Source organism: Oryx dammah, unplaced genomic scaffold (assembly GCF_014754425.2).
Source record: "Oryx dammah isolate SB20612 unplaced genomic scaffold, SCBI_Odam_1.1 HiC_scaffold_18, whole genome shotgun sequence".
Classification (NCBI taxonomy): Eukaryota; Metazoa; Chordata; class Mammalia; order Artiodactyla; family Bovidae; genus Oryx; species Oryx dammah.
In genome coordinates, this window is record NW_024070202.1 from 33,843,267 (window position 1) to 33,856,590 (window position 13,324).

The 13,324-nt window shown below is 39.0% G+C and overlaps 1 non-coding gene across 1 annotated transcript; it reads left to right on the plus strand.

The window, feature by feature from the left end:
• The first annotated feature begins 204 nt into the window (after positions 1–204).
• Positions 205–277, plus strand: TRNAS-GGA. The gene has a single exon. It is a non-coding gene; the product is annotated as a tRNA-Ser (tRNA).
• Positions 278–13,324: the final 13,047 nt, after the last annotated feature.

Here is a 13,324-nt window from a genome sequence, read left to right on the forward strand (position 1 = left end):
TTTCAAATTCTTTCATCAATGGTTTATAGTTTTCAGAATATACATCTTTCATTTCCTATCACTAGGTTTTTTTAAAAATTCTTTTTTGATGTAGTTTAAAAAAGAATGGTTTTCTTGCTTTCTCTTTTTGATAGTTCAATATTAGTATATAGAAAACCAAAAGATTTCTATATATTAATTTTGTATCCTGTAACTTTTTGGGCTTCCCTGGTGGCTCAGAGGTTAAAGTGTCTGCCTGGAATGCGGGAGACCCAGGTTCGATCCCTGGGTCAGGAAGATCCCCTGGAGAAGGAAATGGCAACCCACTCCGGTACTCTTGCCTGGAGAATCCCATGGACGGAGGAGCCTGATAAACTACAGTCCATGGGGTCGCAAAGAGTCGGACACGACTGAGCGACTTCACTCACTCACTCACTCATCCTGTAACTTTACTGAATTCATTTATTAATCTAATAGTTTTGGGGTGAAGACTTCAGGGATTTCTATATAAAGTATCAAATCATCTGTGAATAGTGACACTTTTCTCTTTGGGAAAAAATTTGGGTACCTTTTCTTTTTCTTGTCTGATTGCTGTGACAAGGGCTTCCAATAATGTATTAAACAGAAGTGACAAAAGTGCATTCTTGTTCCTGATTTAATAGGTAAGATTTTCATATTTTCACTGTTGAGTATGATGTTAGCATGGGTTTGTCGTAAATGACCTTTATTATGTTGATAAGTGTTCTGTCTTTACTAACTTTGATGAGAGTTTTGATCATGAATGGGTTTTGCATTTTGTCATCTGCTTTATCTGCATCTGTTGAAATGATCATGTGATTTTTTTATCCTTGCCTTTGTTAATATGGTGTGTCATACTGATTAATTTGTGAATATTGAGCCACCCTGTATCCCTGGAATGAATTCTGCTTGATCGTGGGATGTGATTCCTTTTTGTATTGTTGAATTTGATTTGCTAATATTTTGTTGAGGACTTTTACATTTTTACATTTATGTTCACCAGAGATAATTGTCCTATAATTCCTTTTTTTTTTTCCCGTGTCTTTGTCTGGCTTTGGTATCACAGTAATGTTGGCCTCACAGAATAAATTTGAAAATATTCCATCCTCTTTAAGATTTTGGAATAGTTTGAGAAGTATAGGTGTTAGCTCTTCTTTATATGTTTGGTGGAATTCCTCTGTGTTGTTGTCTGACTGTGTACTTTTGTTTGCTGGAAATTTTTTTTTTTTGGTTAAGTACAAATTCAATTTCACTACTAATGACTGGTCTTCTCAGGTTGTCTATTTCTTCCTGATTCAGTGTTGGAAGATTGTATATTTCTAAGAATTTGTCCATTTCCCTTAGGTTGTTCAGTTTGTTGGCATGTAATTGTTGAATTCTTTTATGATTTTTTGTATTTATATGTTATCAATTCTTATTTCTTTTCCTTTTTGTTTTGTTTATTTGGGTCTTCTCTCTTTTCTTCTTCATGAGCCTGACTAAAGGTTCATCAATTTTATCTTTTCAAAGATCCAACTCTGGTTTCATTGATCTTTTCTATTTATTTTTTTTTTTTGGTCTCTATTTCATTTGTTTCCCATCTGATCTTTATGATCTTTATTATTTCCTTCTTTCTGCTGACTTTGGGCTTTATTCTTTTTATAATTCTGTTAGATGGTAGGTTAGGTTATTTATTCAAGATTTTTCTTGTTTCTTGAGGAAGGCCTTTAGAGCTGCTTTTGTTGCATTGCATAGATTTTGGAAAGTTGTATTTCCATTTCCATTTATCTTGAAATATTTTCTGATTTCCTCTTTGATTTTTTCACTGACCCATTGTTTTTTTTAGTAGTTCGTTATTTAGTTTCCCACTTTTCTTATATAATTGATTACCAGTTTCTTACTGTGTTTGGAAAAAAATGCTTGATGTCAGTTCTCTTCTCTTGAGTTTGTTTTGACCCAGAGGGCAGCAGAAGGACAAGAAGGACTGATGCAGGCACTCAGCTTGGTTGGAGTGCAGGCTGTGGTGGTCTGGCCACAGACAGAGATTGGTAGTGCTTCTGATACGCTGCCTATGTAAGCACCAGTAATGGCTGCCCCTGTCCTGCTCTGCCTGCTTCGGATCTGAGCCACCTCTGTGTCTCACAGCTGAGCTCTCATCTCAGCTGTAGCAGCCATTGCCACACTGTGAAGCACCCATGCCTGGAGGGTTGCATGGCTCAGGGTAGAGCACATGCCATGGTGGTCATGTTAAGCTGTCCAGCCTCTCATGCAGTCTACATTTGCCCTCTCTCCACCCTACTTTGTTTTATGGGTGTTTCCGCTTAAAGACATTTTGTTTAATATATATCATTAACTCATTAGTATTGACTTCATGGCTACTAACACTATAACTTATTCCTGAAGCCTTTCTCTGACAGGCACATCACAACCTTCTAGGAATACTGGCCGGCACTTTCAGCCTGGTGGTTGGGGCCCATTTTAAAGGGCAAAATTACTTGTGTGTGTGTACGTGTGTTAGTTGCTCAGTCATGTCTGAGTCTTTGAGACCCCAGGGACCACCATCAGGCTCCTCTGTCCATGGAATTCTCCAGGCAAGAATACTAGAGTGGGTTGCCATTTCTTCCTCCAGGGGATCTTCCCAACCCAGGGATCAAATCCGGGTCTCCTGCATTATAGGTAGATTCTTTACCATCTGAACTCATATAAAGCCCAAATCACAAAAACTTGACACAAAATATACTCTGAGAAGAACACTTAGTTACAGTATGACGGCTGAAACAGGAAGACAGAGCATCATCTTTTTTGACCTCAGCTGGGAAGACGTGTATTGGATGATTCAAATTGTTGCTATCTTGTCCATATCTGTGAATGATGGCCAAAGTACTACGAATTTTGATTTGGGAGCTACAGAAAAATTTTAGTGAGTAGGAGAATTTGCAAGTGAGGAATCTGTAAATAATGAGAACCTACTGTAACTCTTTTTGGTAGAACTTTTAAAAAATAAAATAGGATTGAACTTAATTTCAATTTATCTTGATGTTGTAGGCTCATCATTATGAAGATGCTTATGAAGTTAATCTAACATTTCTTTGAGAATCTGTCCTTTCTATCCCCACTCTGTACCCCTAGTTTATTATCATTATCTTCTTTATCACCTGCTCTGCCTTCACTCCATCTCTGCTGGTACTTCTCAGTATTGCAGCTTTAAGTTACTAACCCTCTTCTTCCCTTTCCTGATGCTCCTGTAAACTAGGGGAAACCTCAAGATTTTAGGAGGAAGCAGAAAACCACACTCATAGAATGATTAAGAATAGTTTGTAGATATGAGTTAAATTCAATAAATATGAGTGTGAAAATGAGAGAGGGACTTGAATACATTACCTTTGTGACAGCCACTTCCCTTCTGACTCAGAGTCTTTTGTTAACATTGTTTTCCACCGTATATGAGATGCTTCAGAATGCCAGTTTTTTTTTGCCATCATATTAGTGAGGATAACTCAAGCTTGGGTTAACATTTTGAACTCTTTTTCTTTCTTTGGTGATTGTATAAAAACTCTGATAGTAACCTTGGTCATTTTTGCATACTGCTGCTGCTGCTACTAAGTCGCTTCAGTTGTGTCCGACTCTCTGCGACCCCATAGACAGCAGCCCACCAGGCTCCTCCATCCCTATTGCTGCTTATAGGAACATTAATTTCTTCTTAAAAGACTAGATGCTCAGGTCTAGAAACACAAGCTAAGTAGCTTAGAGTAATAGCAGAGCTGACGAGGAAGTTTGCCAAACACTTCTTGACTCTTGTGTTTGTTTCTAGTAGGTGAAACAGCTGCCTCTCCAGGCCTTGGAGGAGTGGCCTTGTGGAGGAGATCAAACTTATTGTTCAAGCTTTCCCTAGCTCCTGTTTGTCTCACAAACCTTTGTGATCTTCCAAGCAACTTGATTTATTGTTAATAACTCCCAGTGGGTGAGGATGTGCCAAGTCCTGTCAATGGTCCAAATGGAGGGATCTCAGTTGGCATCTAGTTTCAAGCTGACTGGAAGCTAGACCATCAAACAGCAACTTTTACAAATATATCCAGTTTTGTGGGACCACAATCATAAATCCTGCTGGTCTCCAGGTTGGGTGATCAGAGGGGGTCCCCTGTGGGGCAGTTGCAAACACTGGGCTTCTGGAAGAGTGTATAAACTCTTTTTAGGGAAGTACCAGTGAGCCATGGCAAAGTAGAGAGAGAGAGCAGAAAGATGGCATTCCCAGGCCTGTGTTCTCTGAGAGTATCTTTTGGTCTTTAGATGTGTTCCAGACCTGAAGCCTGCTTCTCAGATTAAGGTTGGGGTGTGTTACAGTCAGCTGTCCAAACAGTGCCTTGAGGCTGATAGACTTCCAAGATCTCTCTGATTGTTACAGTTCTGTGGGACTAAGAATGCAAGCCTACCAGTTTCAGAGCCAGGCCATCAAGGACCATCCCCTGTGCAGTGGGCACCAGAACTGGACACCAGATGTAAAATCTGGGGCAGCAGACCTGTGGCGGAGCTTCCTTTAGAGATGCCGGCACTGTGAATTGCAGTAGCGGGGAGAGTGTGAAGTTTGTACTGCCTTCTGAAGTCTCTGGAAAGGTTTAAGTCAGCCCTTAGATGACCAAAGACTTCTTTGTGCCCAGTTCAATGGCATCTTTACCATATTTGTGTAATTTTGAGCTCTAATTCCTTCCTTTTCAGACCAGCTTTAACGTTTTTTTTTGGTGGTCAGTTTTCTGGAGGCTCTTCCAGTTATTAACTTTCTTGGCCTTTAGTCTAGTGCCTCACTCCTTGGTCTCTTCAGCAGTACCATGCAGTGTAAATTTTTTGCTCTGCTGTGAACAGTTGCAGATTTAATGCTACCTTCTGCTAGAGGATCCATTTCAGATAAGACTTTTGTTATTCCTTGTTCATTCTGGTTGGAATGTTCTTTTCATCCTTGCCTACATTAGATTTTGCTCCCATCATATTTTTGTTGCAGTGTAGTATGTGTTCAGAGTGTTATTCACATCCTAAATGCAAAAATGATCACTAGCTCAGGATAGAGAGGCATGATATAATTGAATAAAAACTCACTGTTTGCATGTAGAAAGTACAGCTCTTTTTAATACTGTAGCCACTAGCCACATGTTGCTGTTGACTACTGGAAGTGTGAGCAGTCCAAACTGAGACATGCTGTAAGTGTAAAATACAGTCTGGATTTAGATGGTTTAGTACAAACAAAAGAATGTGGAATCTCATTAATATTTTATGTGATTAAGTGTTTAAATGATACTAGGATAGGATAAATATATCATAATTAATTTTAACTGTTTCTTTGTACCTTTTTATCATTTTAAAGAATGTCCTTATAACTCATTTGTTTTTATAACTGGATTTTTGTACCTTTATTCTTCCTCACCTGTTTCATTCATCCTCCCACCTCCCTCCACTCTGGCCTCTACCTGTTTATTCTCCTGCTTCCCTGGTTGCTCAGAGGTTAAAGCATCTGCCTGCAATGCGGGAGACCTGGGTTTGATTCCTGGGTCAGGAAGATCCCCTGGAGAAGGAAATGGCAACCACTCCAGTATTCTTGCCTGGAGAATCCCATAGACGGAGGAGCCTGGTGGGCTACAGTGCACGGGGTCGCAAAGAGTCAGACAAGACTGAGCGACTTCACTTTCACTCTTCTGTTTTGTAATGTTTGTTCATTTTAAGATTTCACGTATAAGTGAAATCATGTGGTATTTGTCTTTCTCAGTCTAATTTGTTTCATTTAGTGTAATACTCTCTAGATCCATTCATGCTGTTGCAAATACCAAGAGTTCCTTCTTTTATGGCTTTCTTATCTTGGGTAGTGTGAATAGTGCTGCCATGAACATGGGCGTGCACATATCTTTTTGAATTAGTATTTTCATTTTCTTTGTATAAATACCAGGAATGGAATTGCTGGGTTGTATGGCAGTTCTAGCCTAAGTTTTTTTGAGGAACCTCCACACTGTTACTAGTGGCTGAAACAATTTACATTCTCACCAACAGTGTTAGAGGGCTCCTTTTCCCCCACATTCTCAACCAAACTTACTATTTGTTGTCTTCTTGATAATGTCCATTCTGACAGATGTGAGGTGATATCTCATTGTGGTTTTTGACTTGCATTTCCCTGATAATTAGTGATATGAGCATCTTTTTTGTGAGTCTGTGATAGAACATGGCTGAGCACAGCCCTTAGCATGCTGCTGTTGCTGTGCACCATTACCCTGCAGCCCATTAGGAGGCTTCCGTTACCACCGTGGGACCATTAGTGGTCCTGCTCAGCCATTGACTGATGCTGCAGTGGGGCCCTCCCACAAGCAACCAACTGTCAGTGAGTGACCTTTACTGGGCCCGTTCGCCAACTGGTGATCATTAGGTAGAGAGTTAGGTAAAAGGCAGATCCCAGCCTTCTTCCTGGGGACCCTCCACGTCACCTTGTAACAGAGTGCGGTGAAGGGCAGCCCTTAGCACAAGGCTGTCTGCTGTGCACCATTACTCTGCACTGTGTTACCAGACAATGGGTCCGCTCAGTCATTGGTCAGCGCTGCAGTGGGCTCCTCCCACAAGCAGCCAACTGTCAAGGAGCGACCGTTAGTGAGGCATTCAGCCAATGGTTGACGGAGTGGTGGTCTTTAGGTGGAGAGTGAGGTAAGAGACAGGTCCTGGCCTCTCTGAGCTCACCTGCTCACCAGGGCCACCCACTGGCCTTGGCTCAGGCCTTGAGGCAGCAGTGAATCTCTCCCCTATCCCTGTCCCCTGACCTAATAGCAGCGGCAGTCTTCATTTGGGTGGCCTGAGGAGCCTGAAGGCCAGTTGGGTCCTGGACACCTGGCTCCCTCAGCGAGTAACACCTGGGCAGGGTCTGGGGACCTGTCCCTGAGGGAGCCACCAACGGAGGTCCTTCAGTCAGGGCCTGGACCTCAGAGGGGAAAGTTGTGCCTTGGGACCTTGCCCTTTCTTGACAGAACAGAGAATAACATTTGTTTGGTAGAGATTTAAAGGAACATTATTACCTGACCTCAAGAAAAAAGACTCTGACACCAAGGAGCTTGCAGCAACTAACCATGGCCCTCCCTTTTCAGAGAAAAGGGCTTTGCTGAAAACTTTTGGAGAGTTTGGGGGTTTTATGGCATGACCCACCCATTTCCTTGCATGGCCCTTAATAAACCTTTCTCTGTCCAATCTCTGACATTTTGATATTGTTTGGCCTCACTGTGTGTCAGGCCCATGGACTTGTGTTTCTGTAACATGTCTGTTGGCCATCTGTATGTCTGGTTTGGAAAAATGTCTATTCAGGTCCCCTGCCAATTTTTAAATTGAGTTCTTTTTTTGATGCTGAATTATATGAATTTTTGGTATATTTTAGATATTAACCCCTTAGCAGATATATTGTTTGTAAGTATCTTCTCCCATTCAGTAGGCTGCCTTTTTGTTATTAGTTTTTCACTGTGCAAAAGCTTTTTAGTTTGATGTGGTTCCAGTTTGTTTATTTTTGCTCTTGTTTCCCTAGCCTGATTAGAGATATCCAAAAAATGTTGCTAAGAGTGATGTCAAAGAGCATACTGCCTATGTTTTCTTCTAGAAAGTTTATGCTCTCAGGTCTTATGTTTAAGTCTTCAGTCATTTTGAACTTATTTTTGTATATGGCATGAGAAAGTAGTCCAATTTGATTCTTTTGCATGTGGCTGTCCAGTTTTCCCAACACCTTTTATTGAAGTGGATGTCTTTTCTCCATTGTATATTCTTACCTCCTTTGTTGTAGGTGAATTACCCATAAGAGTTCGTTACTGAACTCTCTATTCTATTTCATTGATCTATGTGTCTGTTTTTGTGCCAGTATCATCCTGTTTTGATGACTGCAGCTTTGTAGTATAGTTTGAAATCAGGGAACGTGATACCTCTAGCTTTGTTCTTTTTCAAGATTGTTTTGGCTATTTGGGGTCTTTCATGTTTCCACACAGGTTTAAAGTAATTTGTTTTAGTTCTGTGAAAAATGCCATTGGTAATTTGATAGGGATTGCATTGAATCTGTAGACTACCTTAGGTAGTATGCTATTTTAACAGTATTAATTCTTCCAATCTATGATCACTGTATATCTTTCTGTTTGTTTGTGTTGTTCTTTTTACTTTTAAATCAGGCCACTAGGGAACTTAAAATTATCTATGTGACTAGCATTTGTTGCTTATATTTCTGTTCAATAGTATATAATATAAAGTTGGTATAGATGCTATATTCTAGATATTTACAATGTATAGACCCTATTTCTTGTTTTTTTTCTCTTATCTTCCCTCCCTTCTTATAAATATACCTGTAATGTCCTGTTGAGGAGAAGGTAAGACATAATGTGTTTATTCAATGGTCAACTCCCTAGTGATCAACCAACCACACTTTTCATTATAGGTAGTTGCTATGCACTTCTATGAAAGCTCCCAAGATACTAAATTAATAAAAGCTGGATAATATGAGATCATATTGTTTATATGCTAAAGTTAAGCCAACTGGCAATCTTGAGAACTCACTGAACCTGGAAAAAGTGTATTGAGAATCTGTTAAAAAGAGTTTGAAATATATTTCAGCAATCCTTGTTTTCAAATATGAATTCTTTTGAAACTTGTTACTATCAGTCAGTGAGAATTTAATATTATCAAAGTGTTGAGCAGTATTATGCATTATAAAAAGCTGGATGCTATTTTCAAGTCTACAGAGGTGAATTCAGTCCAGGAAATGTTCTGTCCTTTATCATTTTGTTTGGTATTGCATCAGGCACAGGGTTTATTTGCAAACTTGTGTTGTGGCAGCATTTTAAAATTTGAGAAGCCTTTATTATAAAAGTAACATTTTACTCATATGAACTTGGACAATGCAAAATTATAAATGCCTAATTTTAATGTAATGTCTCTCATAATTTGTCTATATTAAATATAGTAATATAAAGTTTTTAATAGACAATAAATAGAACATGTGTAAGGGTTTTTCATGAAAGATAGAAACCACACTGAGTGAGGGCCACATTTATCCAGTTTTTCCGTCCTGGGCACTGTTAATCCTCTGTCATTGCATATAAAATTCAAGCAAAAAGCAAACAGTTTTGGGATGAGGAGTTAAGAGATCAGAGTTTGGGGCTGCCAGGGTGACTGGATATGGAAATAGAAAATCCAAGAAAGGAAGCACAAAAGGAAATGCCTCAAAAATCCTTGAATTTAACAATGTCACAGGATACAAAGTTAACATAAAAAAGCCAGTTGTATTTCTGTATATTATTGTTGTTGTTGATCAGTCATTCAGTCTTGTCCGAATCTGTTACTCCATGGACTGCAGCATGCCAGGCTTCCCTGTCCTTCACCATTTCCTGGAGTTTGCTCAAACTCATGTCCACTGAATTAGAGATCCCATCCAACCATCTCATCCTCTGTTGTCCCCTTCTCTTCCTGCCCTCAGTCTTTCCCAGCATCAGGGTCTTTTCCAGTGTGTCGGCTCTTCGCATCAGGTGGCCAAAGTATTGGAGCTTCAGCTTCAACATCAGTCTTTTCAGTGAATATTCAAGGTTGATTTCCTTTAGGATTGACTGGTTGGATCTCCTTGCTGTACAAGGGACTCTCAAGAGTCTTCTCTAGCACCACAGTTCAAAAGCATCAATTCTTTGATTTTCAGCCTACTTTATGGTCCAACTCTCATATCCCCATACATGACTACTGGAAAAACCATAGCTTTGACTAGACAGACCTTTTGTGGCAAAGCAATGTCTCTGCTTTTTAATATGCTGTAGTTTGTCATTGCTTTTCTTCCAAGGAGCAAATGTCTTTTAATTTTCTGTCTGCAGTCACCGTCCGCAGTGATTTTGGGACCCAAGAAAATAAAATTTGTCACAGTTCCCATTTTTCCCCTTCTGTTTAGCAACAAACAATTAGAAAATGAAATTTATAAAAAATAATTTGCATGATTGCATTAAAAATATGAAATCCTTAAGTGAAGAAACTCTACACTGGAAACCAGAAAACTTTACAGAGGGAAATTAAAGACAGAAGTACCATGTTCATAGATTAGAAGACTCAATACTGTTAAGATGTTAGTACCCTGAAACCCTGGTCTCTAGTCAGTGCAATCTCAATCAAAATCCCAAGTGGTTTTATTAAAATAGAAGTGCCAGTATGATTCTAAAATTTATATGAAAATACCAAGAAACTAGAATAGCTAAAACAATTTTTAAAATAATAAATTTGGAGAACTTACAGTACATGATTTTCAGACTTACTATAAAGCAGTAGAAATTAAATCAATGTAATATTGGCATAGGTCTTCCATAGTGGCTCAGTGGTAAAGAATCTACCTGCTAATGCAGGAGATGCAGGTTTGATCCCTGGGTCAGGAAGAGCCCCTAGAGAAATAATAAAGGCGATAGCAGAATGAAGTGTTCCTCTCTTCTACACTAAGATTTATCTCTCCTGTAATTTCCTAAAAACAGGAGAATTTCTCAGTGAATTCAAGTTAAAAGTTCTTGGTGGCTTTCAATAGAAATGTATAATAATATATTGTGTTGTGCTCAGTTGTGTCCGACTCTTTGTGACCCTGTGGATTATAGCCTGCCAGGTTCCTCTGTCCATGGGATTTTTCTGGCAAGAATACTGGGGTGGTTGTCATTTCTTCCACCAGTGGATCTTCCTGACCCAGGGATTGAATCCGTGTCTCTTGCATTGCAGGTGGATTCTTTAACCTCTGAGCCATTGGGGAAGCCCAGCTTTTCCCAAACAAAAGTGAGAGTGTGCTAGGCATTTTCCTATTTAGCCTGTCATTTTAGTTCTATAATAATATGAGCACATTGAAGTTGTAGATACTCCCTGCCTTACAGCTTTATTTTACTCCATTTATAGCTATAAAATGAGCTTAGCACTACTTGAATCCTAATTTCAAAGATTTCCAGTTGCAAAGTTGGCAAAACTATTGTTGGGGGCATGTATCAAGAATCTTGTTTTTCATTCCAGCCTGCTCCCCTCCCCACTTGGAAGGAATGTATTTGTTTATAAGAATTAAAATTATCTGTGGAGTGATATAGGAAATATTAAATGTAAATTTTACTGTGAAGTTTGCAATAGCCACAGGCATTGACTTTATTTCTGAATATAGAAAAAAAGATTTGAATAAATGGAATGCTTTGATTTTAGGCTTTTCTTCTTTTATTTTTTTAAAAAAAGGGTTTACTTGTAAAGAGACTTCAAAGGTAGTGTTTATAAAAAGAGTTTTATACACTGGAATTTTAAAGGATATTCTTTAAAGCTTTCCTAGGCTTATTGGAGAAAAACAGAAACACTAATAAAGCTGTACAAATTTCTTCATTCTAGTGTGGAGACTTAATATGCTTGTTTTAGAGATGAGCTTATAAAATGCTCTGTGAGCACACTTCATGCTTATTAGCTTCCTTGACACTGGTGGTTACCTTGAGCGTTTTTATGGCTAGAGGTGAGATGATCAGAGGAAGATTTAGGAGTACCACACTCTCTTTCTCTACCTTCTCTTGGTCCAGACCTTTATGTGCACTTACCTGAACTGTTAGATTAGCCGGTTGCCTGACTTTCTGTGTGAAATAGCCATCCCCATTGTTCCTAACCCCCAGAACACTGGGGTATTCCCCTGAATGTAAAATTAGATTCAGATACTTCTGGCATCTAAAACTCAGATGATTTTCCTTCACACTTGTTTTTTTAGTCCTTTATCCTACTGCTGCTTCTCATACCCTCTGCTGCTGCTGCTGCTGCTGAGTCGCTCAGTCGTGTCCGACTCTGTGCGACCCCATGGACTGCAGCCCACCAGGCTCCCCCGTCCCTGGGACTCTCCAGGCAAGAACACTGGAGTGGGTTGCCGTTTCCTTCTCCATCTCATACCCTCTACACCAAGTCAAATTTTCTCCTCACAATTTGTGCAATAAAGCCCACATGTGCTCTGCAGTGAGTTTTGCCATGATGCTCCCTCTGCATGGAACATTGTTCCCTACTCTGTTCTGTATGTTGAAATCCTACCCATACATCAAATCTCTCCTTCCTCCGTGAAGCCACCCTAGGATCTCCCTAGTTGAGTGGAATGCTCTTTTTGCATACTGAGTAAACTTTTACCTTTATTGTAGTAATTATCACAATTCATCTTGTGCGCTGGTTAGTCTTATTTTTCCTATAATGAAGATAAATGTTCATGTCTTGTAAGTATTTTTTTAAACCCCAATAATGCTTAGCAAAATTAGAGATGCAAATATTTTTTGAATTCATGAATCACTGAATTTGGTAAGTTTGTTTTCCTCCAATTACTGAATTCAGTATAGTACTACTTGCTATGTATATTGATTGTTTTGTATTTATTAAATAGTTTCTATATGGCTTACTCATGTTTCTCTGATTACTTTTTTTATTTTAAACTTAAAGTTGAAAAGATAGTTCAAGAAACATCTGTATACCCTTTATCCAGATTTACTAAGTATTTACATTTTGTTCCAATTGCTTTATTCTCTGCCTTTGTCTGCTTGAACTTGGAAGCATTATGTTGCTTTCCTAAGGATAAGATCCTTCTCTGACACACCCATAGTATAATGATCAAAAAAGGATATTTTACATTGATATTGTATTCCTGTCTAATCTACAGTTCATAATCAAATTTCATCAGCTCAAAGAATGACCTTTATAGCTCTGTGGTAGTGACAGAGTTGCTAGGTCTTGTCTGACTCTTTGCAACTCTATAGCCTGCTAGGCTTCTCAGTTCATGGGATTTCCAGGGCAGGAATACTGCAGTGGGTTGCAATCGTCTTCTCTAGGGGATCTTTCTGACCCAGGGATAAATCCCAAGTCTGAGCCTCCAGGAGCTACTTTCCTCCCTAATTTAGTATTAATATATAAGCTTGCATTCCAGATTGCCTTTTCTTGTCATGTCTCTGTAGCCTTCTTCCATCTGGAATAGTTCCTCAGTCTTGTCTTTATTGATTATGACATTTATGAAGAGTATTTTGTCAAACATTCCATGAATTGGGCTTGTAGGATGCTCTGGAGTCAAATAGCACATGTACTGTTATGTCCTTCCCTGTACATCATGTTAGGAAACGTGATATCAGCTTGCCCCAGTATTGATGATGTAAACTTTGATCATTTCATTAAGCTTGTTAGGACCCTCCACTATAAAATTACTTTTTCCCTTTGGAATCAATTAGTACTTTGTGGTCGATACATTTGAACTCCAAGTATTCTGGTTCTCACTGAACTTTTACTTACTAGGTACAAACTGCTATGTATAAAATAAATAAGCTGCAAGAATATATTGTAAATCACAGGGAATATAGCCAATATTTTA